This window comes from Canis lupus, chromosome 24 (assembly GCF_003254725.2).
Source record: "Canis lupus dingo isolate Sandy chromosome 24, ASM325472v2, whole genome shotgun sequence".
NCBI lineage: Eukaryota > Metazoa > Chordata > Mammalia > Carnivora > Canidae > Canis > Canis lupus.
In genome coordinates this window covers 43,740,912-43,751,133 of record NC_064266.1, presented here as the reverse complement: position 1 = coordinate 43,751,133, position 10,222 = coordinate 43,740,912, and the positions used below count along the sequence as shown (strand labels likewise).

Here is a 10,222-nt window from a genome sequence, read left to right as displayed (position 1 = left end):
TCTTCAAGATATTGATTGCATTTCTTCTGTCTCCATACCCAGAAGTGGGACTGCTGGATCCTAAGTTCGTTCTATTTTCATTTTTGAGGAACCTCTATATTGTTTTCCGTAGTGGCAGAACCAATTCACATCCCCATCAGCAGTGTGCCAGGGTTTTCTGTTACTCCGACACTTCTCTTCTGCCTTTTGGATGACAGCCATTCCAATACGTGCAAGGTGATACCTCATGGCGATTTGGAATTCCATTTCCCTGGTGATTAGTGCCATCGAAACACCTTTTTTTTTTTTTAAGATTTTATTTATTTATTCATGAAACACACAGAGAGAGAGGCAGAGACACAGGCAGAGGAAGAAGCAGGCTCCATGCAGGGAGCTCGATGTGGGACTCGATCCCGGGACCCCAGGGTCATACCCTGGGCTGAAGTCAGGCACTAAACCGCTGAGCCCCCCAGGGATCCCCAAAACACCTTTTATACGCCTTTGGGTCATTTGTATGTCTTCTTTTGAGAAAAACTTATTTAGTTTCTTTGTCCATTTCATAATTGGGTTCCTTGGTTTTTTGCTGTTGGTTTTTGGATATATATTTATTGGGTATTAACGCCTTCTCAGATATGTGGCTTGCACATATATTCTCCCTTCTGTAGGTGGCCTTTTCATTCTGTTAATTGTTTCTATTGCTGTGCAGAAGCCTTTTGGTCTGACATAATCCCTTTATCTGTTTTTTTGCTTTTGTTGCCTATGTTTTTGGTCGTATCTAAAAAATCACTCTCCAAACCAATGCAGAAGCTTTCCCCCTATGTTCTCCTCCTCTTCTCCTCTCTCCTCTTCTTCTCTTCTCTTCTCTTCTCTTCTCTTCTCTTCTCTTCTCTTCTCTTCTCTTCTCTTCTCTTCTCTTCTCTTCTCTTCTCTTCTCTCTCTCCTCTCCTCTCCTCTCCTCTCCTCTCCTCTCCTCTCCTCTCCTCTCCTCTCCTCCACGCCCAGTGTCTGGAGACCCTGAGATTAAGACCTGAGGTGAAATCAAGAGTTGGACATTCAATCGACTGAGCCACCCCTATATTTTCTTCTATTCATTTTATGGTTTCAGGTCTTACTTTTACCTCTTCAATCCATTTGGAGTCTATTTGTGTATATGGTGTGAGACAAGAGTCCAATTTCATTCTTCTGCGTGCAGATACCCAGTTTTCCCTGCACCCTTTAATGAAGAGACTGTCCTTACCCTCATTAGTACTTTCATCAAAAATCAATTGACTAAAAAATAAAAAAAATCAATTGACTATAGATGTGTGGATTTATTTTGGGGCTGTCCATTCTGTTCTATTGATCTATTTGTCCATTCTTATGCCAGTGCCATGTCGGTTTGAATACTGTAACTTTGTAATATATTTTGAAATATATTTCCATGTGATTCCTCTAGCCTTGTTCTTGTTACTCAAGATGGCTTTGATTATTTGTTTTGTTCCATAATAATTTTGTTCCATGATAATTTTAGGATTTTTTTCTATTTCTGTAAAAACTGCCTTTGGGGTTCCAATAGAGGTTACACTGAATTTATAGATAATTTTGGGTAGTATGGACATTGTAACAATATTAATTTTTCCAATCCATGAACATGAGAGGTCTTTCCATTTACCTGTGTCTTCTTTAATGTCCTTCATTTTATAATTTCAGCGTACCAGTCTTTCACCTCTTTGGTTAAGTCTACACATAAATATCTTATTCTTTTTGTTGCTGTTGTGAATGGGATTGTTTCTTTCTTTCTTTCTTTCTTTCTTTCTTTCTTTCTTTCTTTCTTTCTTTCCTTCCTTCCTTCCTTCCTTCCTTCCTTCCTTCCTTCCTTCCTTCCTTCCTTCTTCCTCTTTTTCCTCTTCTCTTTTTCTCCTCCTCTTCCTCCTCTTTGTTGTTGTTCTTCTTCTTCTCCTTCTCCCTCTCCTTCTTCTCCTTCTTTGCCAGTATAACATTTTAAATACCCAGCGTTTTTTTAAGATTGATTGATTTATGATAGACATAGAAAGAGAGAGAGAGGCAGAGACACAGGAGGAGGGAGAAGCAGGCTCCATGCCGGGAGCCCGATGGTGGGACTCGATCCCGGGACTCCAGGATCATGCCCTGGGCCAAAGGCAGGTGCTAAACCGCTGAGCCACCCAGGGATCCCCCAATACCCAGCTTTTTGAACATAAGGTAAAACAGTCTTAGACAGGTAACCCCTGGGAATTTTTTAAATGTCCATGGCAATTACACAGCTATGGATCACATTCAGTCTTTAGTGTTTGATCAAGTTAATTAAAAAGAAGTCAAAAACAAAGTTAAAGTTAAGAACTGATACTTCTTTGAAAAGCTTCTCATGTTAATTTACTTCTGGACAAATAAGTGAGAAGAACCATGAATGTAAACCTATTTTAATTTCAGTCTCTATCCTTAAAATTGTCTAGAAGTTCTTAGAACACAGAAAAACTAACTTTGAATACATTTGTAATAGATTAACAATTTATGGACCCTATTAGGATCTTTTAATGGAATGTTTTGAAATCAATCATAATTCTCTGCAAAGATAAATCAGAAAAAGAAAACAAATTTTTGAATGGCATGTTACAATGTCCTGGAAAAAAGTAATTATCAGCTGGTAATAATTAACACACGCGACAGATTGAGAAATTAAATCCTCTGCTATACGCTTTTAAGTATTTTGTCAGATATGAGGAATGTTTCTATCAATAACATTCATCTTCTCACAAATTCAATTTTATTTTAAACAAGAAAATAATTCTTTCTCTCCAGATTTTTATGTTTATCAGTACGAAGTGAAACAAAGCAATCTCAGGAGATTGCTTATTACAGTCTTAATTTAGGAAGTTTTTTTCCTCCAAAATGTACTAAAATGTGTCCAAATCATGAGAATGATGAATGTCAATGGCATCCTCTGTGTCTGTCCACCTTTGCCTCTCCGTGGCCTTCTGAGGGCTTATCTTTTTCTTGTCTGTTTCATTCGTGCCACTTGCAAAGGTTTCTCATAATGCATCTCGATCTTCTTAAAAATTTACATTTTTGGGACACCTGGGTGGCTCATTGGTTCAGCTCCTGCCTTCGGCTCAGGGCATGATCCCGGGGCCTGGGGATCGAGTCCCGCGTCAGGCTCCCTGCATGGAGCCTGCTTCTCCCTCTGCCTGTGTCTCTGCCTCTCTCTCTCTCTGTGTCTCTCATGAATAAGTAAAATCTTTAAACAAAAAATTAGATTTTTAATAGCTTGTTTCATCTTTTTTCTCCAACACTTGTGTTCTCTTCCTAGCAGCCTTTTCATGTTCATACTCCTTTTGATTTTCAGTGTAGAAAACATCCTTAATTTGTTCCTCGCCGACACTAGGAATGTTTCCCAGGGGATCTGGGAAAACACCACCTGGTGTTCTTCTTCAAGTAGCATCCATCATGAAAAGGCCAGCCGCATTTTGTTCAACTTTGGCATTTCTATCAGTTCATTTGCCTTTTTGTTCCCAATTATCCTCACTCCTTGTGCTATCAGATCTTTCTTTGGTGCCTGCAACCCGAAAGAAATTTTATCAGCCGCTTTCTCATGTGGATCGTCCTCCGTGATCTGATACTGGCCGGTACAGGTCATTTCTAGTCTGTCCCCAGGCCTGTCTTTAACGGGTCAGTTCTGGGTGAGGTGACCTCGCCCATTTTTCTCTCCCTTTGATCTCATTTTTTTGCCACCACGCTTCTATTCATCTAGGTCTTTGTCTGATTCCTTTGTATGTTCTCAAGATTTCCTCTTAAGTTTCCTAGCAAGCAAATAATTGTAGGTCCCCCATCGTCTGGTTCTGTCAACAGCACCCTCCACTCCCAAGATACCGAGTGGCCACTGCGCCTCGATTCTCTTCCGGTAGCCCAGCACCCCGGATGGTGTCACCTTCTTAGGTCCAGGCACACGTGGTTTCTGGCTGCTCTGACTTGGGAGGAGGCTTAAAATATTTCTGTCGCTTGCATTTCAAAGAGAGCTATTATCATCTGCATCAGAAAAACTCTCTTTGCTTGAATCCATACTTTTTTCTTAAGATTTGATTTAATTATTTGAGAGAGAGAAAAAGAGAGCATGAGCAGGGAGAGGGGCAGCCCCCCCCCACCCCCCACCGAGCAGGGAGCCTGACTTGGGACTCGATCCTAGGACCTCTTTGGTCATGACCTGAGCTGAAGGCACCCACTTAATGGACTGAGCCAACCAAGCGCCCCTGGATCCACACTTTTAGAGTCTGCTAATGTGATACACCCGGGTGCATATTGGTGTTGCTGCACCCAGGGAGGGCCTCCCCGTGCTGCCCCCACCTAGTGTTTTCAGTACCTGCAGCAGCCTGTCACTGGGAGCAGTGGTGGTGTCGGAATCCAAGTGGGAAAGCTGCGCATCCTCCATGTCACCAGCCTCCCGCACCGTCTTCCCACAGCCTAGACTGTTTTCTCAACTTCCTTTTTGGATAATTTGTGTTTGTGTATAGAAACATGACTAATTTTTGTACGTTGATTTTTAATTTCGCAGCTTTACTGAATTCATTTATTAGTTCTAACAGCTGTTGTTGAGCTTTCAGAGTTTTCTGTGTATATGATCATGGTCATCTGCAAACAGAGATCATTTTACTTCCTCTTCTCCCATTTGGATGACTTTTATTTCTTTTTCTTGTCTGATTGTTCTGGCTACAACTTCCAGTTTTATGTTGAACAGAAGTGCCAAGAGTTAGCATCCTTGCCTTGTACTGGATCTTAGAGGAAAAGCTTTCAGTTTTTTCCCATTGATTATGGTACCAGTTGTGGACTTTTTTTCATACTGGCCTTTATGGAGTTGATATAAGTTCCTTCTATACCTATTTTGCTGATAGTTTTAATCATGAATGGATATTGAACTTTGTCAAATGTTTTTCTGCATCAATTGAGATGATCATGTACTTTTTATCGTTCATTTTGTTAATGCATTGTATCACACTGATCGATTCGCATATATTGAGCCATCTTTACATCTTAGGGGTAAATCCCACTGGGTCATGGTGTATGATCCTTTTAACGTGCTATTAAATTTTATTAGTATTATATCATTTATGTTCATCAGGGATATTGGCCTATAGTTCTCTTTTCTTGTGGTGTCTTTATCTGGCTTTGGTGTCAGGGTGACACTGGCCTCAAAACACGGGTTTGGAAGTGTTCCCTCTTTTTCTATTATTGTGGAAGCATTTAAGAAGAATTGGTATTAATTCTTCGTTGAATGTTTGACAGAATTCACCAATGAAGCCATCTGGTCCTGGGCTTTTCTTTGTTGGGAGGGTTTTGATTACAAATACAATCACCTTATTTGTTATTGGTTTGTTTAGGCTTTTATTTCTTCTTGATTCAGTATTGGTAGGTTGTATGTTCCTAAGAATGTATGTATTTCTTCTAGATTATCCAGTTTGTTGGTGTTTAATTGTTCATAATATTCCCTTACCCTTTTTATTTCTGAAGCACCTGTTGTAATGTCTCCTCTTTCATTTCTGATTTTAAAAATCTGAGTCAGGGCACCTGGGTGGGTCAGTTGATTAAGCATCTGCCTTCAGCTCCTGGGATCAAGTCCTATATCAGGCTCCCTGCTCCGTGGAGAGCATGCTTCTCCCTCTCCCTCTGCAGCTCCCCCTGATTGTGCTCACTCTCTCTGTCAAATAAATAAAATATAAATACATAAATACATAAATAAACAAACTGAATCTTCTCTCTCCTTTTTAAAAAAGATTTTATTTTTTAAGCAATCTCTACACCCAACATGGGACTTGAAACTGTCAAGATCAAGAATCACATGCTCCAATGATTGAGCCAGCCAGGCACCCTTGAGTCTTCTCTCTTTCCTTAGTCTAGCTAAGGACTTCTTTCTTTTTCTTTTTCTTTCTTTCTTTCTTTCTTTCTTTCTTTCTTTCTTTCTTTCTTTCTTTCCTCTCTTCTTTCTTTTCTTTTTTCTTTTTTCTTTTTTTTCTTTCCTTTTTTTAATTCATGAGAGACACACACAGAGAGAAAGGCAGAGGGAGAAGCAGGCCCCATTCAGGGAGCCTGACGCGGGACTCAGTCCTGGGACTCCGGGATCATGACCTGAGCCAAAGGCAGATGCTCAACTGCTGAGCCACCCAGGCATCCCTAGCTAAGGATTTCTTGATTTTGTTTATCTTTAAAAAAAAAAAAAAACTAATGGTTTTTTCTATTGGTTTTCTATTTGATATATGTCTACCTAATCATTATTATTTCCTTCCTTTTGCTAGCTTTATGCTTAGTTTGTTATTCTCTAGTTTCTTTAAGGTGTAAAGTTAGGTTGTTTATTTAAGATATTTCCTCTTTTTTTCCCTCTCTCTCTTTAATGTAGGTGTTTATCACTATAAACTTGCCTATTAGTACTGCTTTTGCTGCATCCCTTAGGTTTTGGTAATTTGTATTTTCATTATTATCTCTCTCACGATACTTTAAAAATACCTTTCAATTTTCTTTTTGACCCAATAGTCACTTAATGTATTCTTTAGTTTCCACATATTTAAATTCTACATATTTTATTTTATTTATTTTAAAGATTTTATTTATTTATTCATGAGAGACACACAGAGAGAGGCAGAGACACAGGCAGAGGGAGAAACAGGCTCCATGCAGGGAGCCCAGTGTGGGACTCGATCCCAGGACTCCAGGATCACCCCCTGGACTGAAGGCAGCGCTAAATCACTGAGCCACCCTGGCTGCCCAATTACACATATTTTAATTGATTTCTAGTTTTGTTTTATTTTATTTTGGATGGGAAAGACACTTGGAATAATTTTGATCTTCTTAACTCTGTTAAAACTTGTTTTGTGACCTAACATTGCTTTATCCCATTACTGTTAAGAAGAAAGTTCTGTATATATGTTAGGTCTACTTGGTCTATAGAATTGTTCAAGTCAGCTGTTTATTGATTTTTCTGTCTGGATGTTTTTTTTTTTTTTTTTAAGATTTTATTTATTCATTCACGAGAGATGGAGGGAGAGGTAGAGACATAGTCAGAGGGAGAAGCAGGCTCCTCACAGAGAGCCGGATGTGGTCCTTGATCCCGGAACCCCGGGGTCATGCCCTGAACCAAAGACAGACACTCAACTGCTGAGCCACACAAGCATCCTCTCTCCAGATGTTCTATCCATTATTAAAAGGCTATTGATTTCTCATGTAGATCTTATAAACTTGTTCTTTACTAAATTCTTTTTTTTTTGTAATTACTTTTCTGTAGATTTTTTGGGGGAACTTATGATAGTTACATAATTTGCGGTACAAGATAAAGTAAAAGTTTTACTTCTTTCTTTCAAATTCTCAGGCCTCTAATTGCTTTCTTTTGTCTAATTGAATTGGTGTATATTTCCAATACAATGATAAATAGTATGGTGATATGGCATCCTGGTCTTTTTTGTTTCTTGTTTCTGACATTAATGGGAAAGCTTTTAGAGGTTTCTCATTAAGTAAAATATTGGTTTGTTTGGAGTGAAAAAATGTGTAGAGATACTTAATATATCTATATTAATTGGTTACTTAATCATCAGTTATAATATATTTATATCTATATTTAATGTGTGTATAATGTGTTTCTAATATTTAATACATTTACATATATAGAACATAGGAAAGTACATTTTAAATACTATATGTTCATATACACACAATGTATTTTATATATTATATATACACACATACATATATATATGTAGTATACCTATAGTCATTAAGAAAGCACCCATTACCATTTTATTGGATTTCCAAAAATATAAATGGGTATTAAATTTTGCAAATATTACTATTCTGCTAAGATTGAACCAACCTTGAATTCATAGAATAAATCTCATCTAGGCATGATGTATTATTTTTTAAATGTAATATTGGATTCTATTTGCTTATATTTTAAGATTTTCACATTAATATCATAAATGAGATTGGTCTGTAATTCTATTTTTGGATGCAGTCTTTGGCATATTTTAAAATCATTGTAAGGGGTGCCTGGGTGGCTCAGTCAGTGAAGCGTCTGTTTTTGGCTCAGGTCATCATTCCAGGGGCCTGGGATCGAGTCCTGTGTTGGGCTCTCTGCTCAGCCTGCCACTCCCCCTGCTTGTGCATGCTCACTCTCTCTCTCTGTCAAATAAATAAATAAAATCTTTAAAACATTTTTTAGAAAATCAATATTATAATTTCTTTACAAAAATAATTTTGAAATTTTCCTTTGGTTATACTCTGGAATAATTTAAGTAGTATTGGAATTATTTGATCTTTAAAGATTTAGTAGAATTCTCTGTGAAACTACCCAAGTCTAGTGCTTTCTTCCTTCCTCTCATTTAAAAAAATGTTTTTGAAGTATAGTGTATAGACTGAAATCTTCATGAATTGTGGCTATATAACTAAATGAATTTTATTAAATAACTTTGTTTAATCAGCATTTAGGTCAAGAAACAGATATCTCATAAGCCTCCCTCATGTCTCCTTCCACTTGCCAGCTTCCCACTCCAACATCAGCCTGGAGCCATCTTATCATGGTGCTCACTAGGCTCTGTGGTTTGTTTGTTTTCCTACAGTAACTGATTTGCTTAGATTGTTTTTGTCTCCACTGGAGTCAGTTTTGATAAACAGCATTTTTCTGGACGACTATCTATTTCATCTAGGCTTTCAAACTGATATGCATAGAATTATCCAAATTGCTCTCTTATGATTTGAGAGTTTTTTCCTATTATCTTCCCTAATCCTTAAAAACTACAAGCACTAGATAGATCTTTCTAGATGCTCCATCAAGGTCTGTGCAACAGAAAATTGCAAATCCTTCTCTCTCTGTGATAGTGTTATTAAGCATACATTTTTCTGTCTGTCTAGCTAGTTATCTAGGCATCTAACTATCTTGCTCTCTAGGTATCTATGTATATTTCACGTGGTTGAGAAAATGGAAGGGCAGCTACAAAGCGTTTGCATTCCTGATAAAAGAGACAGTTGACTAGGCTTTCTCTCCCTCTCCTCTCTGCCTTGGGCTAAGATGTGATACCATGTCTTGCAACCAGGAGAGAGACGCCAGGAGAATTGTGGCGGCACCGGCCCTGCCATTGATGAGCTGCTTAAGTAACAGGAGGAACCACTTTCAGAATTCTTCAGGACTCCTGTGAAGTGAGTTACAGGCCTCTCTTTCTCTGTGACACTCCAAGTCAAGGGCTGTAACGCGTTCCTGACTGATAGAATAAATTAGACAAAACCAGCAAACTTTAGATGCTCATAGTATATGCGTGTTTAAACATACCAAAATTATCACAGAGATGCCAAATCCCTTAACTCTAAAATAGGAACCTGGGTAGCAATTACTCCAATCAAGTGCTTACTGCAATGGCCTTTTTAGTGTAGGCATTGTTAAAAGCATAATTTGCATACATTATTCACCATGTCTCAGATATCACTTTTTGAAATTTTGTACAATGGGGTACAGATTGGGTACATCTTGTATAGATGACAGAACACATCCTCAAAGGGTTTCAAAGAGATTAAATGAGATAATTCACAAAAAGGGCCTCGGACAGCACCTATCATATGTTAAAGTACTCCATAAATATTAATTATAATCTTTTAATAATCAGGATTAATAAAACCCATTGATGTGAGCTACTTCTATGGATGGCAAGCACCTTCTCAACTTTTGCATTCCCATGAGAAAATCACCTCCCCCGAGAGGCCCTCTCTGGCTGTTCTATCTAAAGTGGAATCCCTCCCCAAATACCTCCCATTCCCCATTGCCCTGTTCTTTTTATTAGCTCAGAGACCTTGTTGCCATCTGTAATTCTTTTGATTATTTATTTGGTAAATGTGTGTCTCCCCTGATAGAATGTAAACCCCATGAGAGCAAAACTCTCAGTGGCTGGCAGGGATTCTGTACTCTGTATGCTTGTATTGCATAAAGATGACCAGTAATATCCGAGGAACAATTATAATAGAAGGCCATTTGACGTAGAAGGGTTTTGCAGAGGTGGTCATTTTTTTGGATATGATTTCGCCCACATTTAAGTAAAAATGACAGTGGATAAAGATTCTGCTCAATTCTAGATACTCCTCATATACTAGTCCTTATTGGAGAGCTTGCTGGTTTATTATTATTTTTATTTATTCTCTAAATAGTCACTAAATAGTTATACATGGTCTATACATGGTCTACTTACATGGTCTATACACCTTTAGAAAGGGTGGCACAACTTGTTAC

At 38.1% G+C, this 10,222-nt stretch overlaps 1 pseudogene; it reads right to left on the bottom strand.

Annotated features, from left to right (window-relative positions):
• Positions 1 to 2,870: 2,870 nt before the first annotated feature.
• LOC112673333 (phosphorylated adapter RNA export protein-like) lies at positions 2,871 to 5,023 on the bottom strand (annotated as a pseudogene).
• Between the last annotated feature and the right edge of the window lie 5,199 nt (positions 5,024 to 10,222).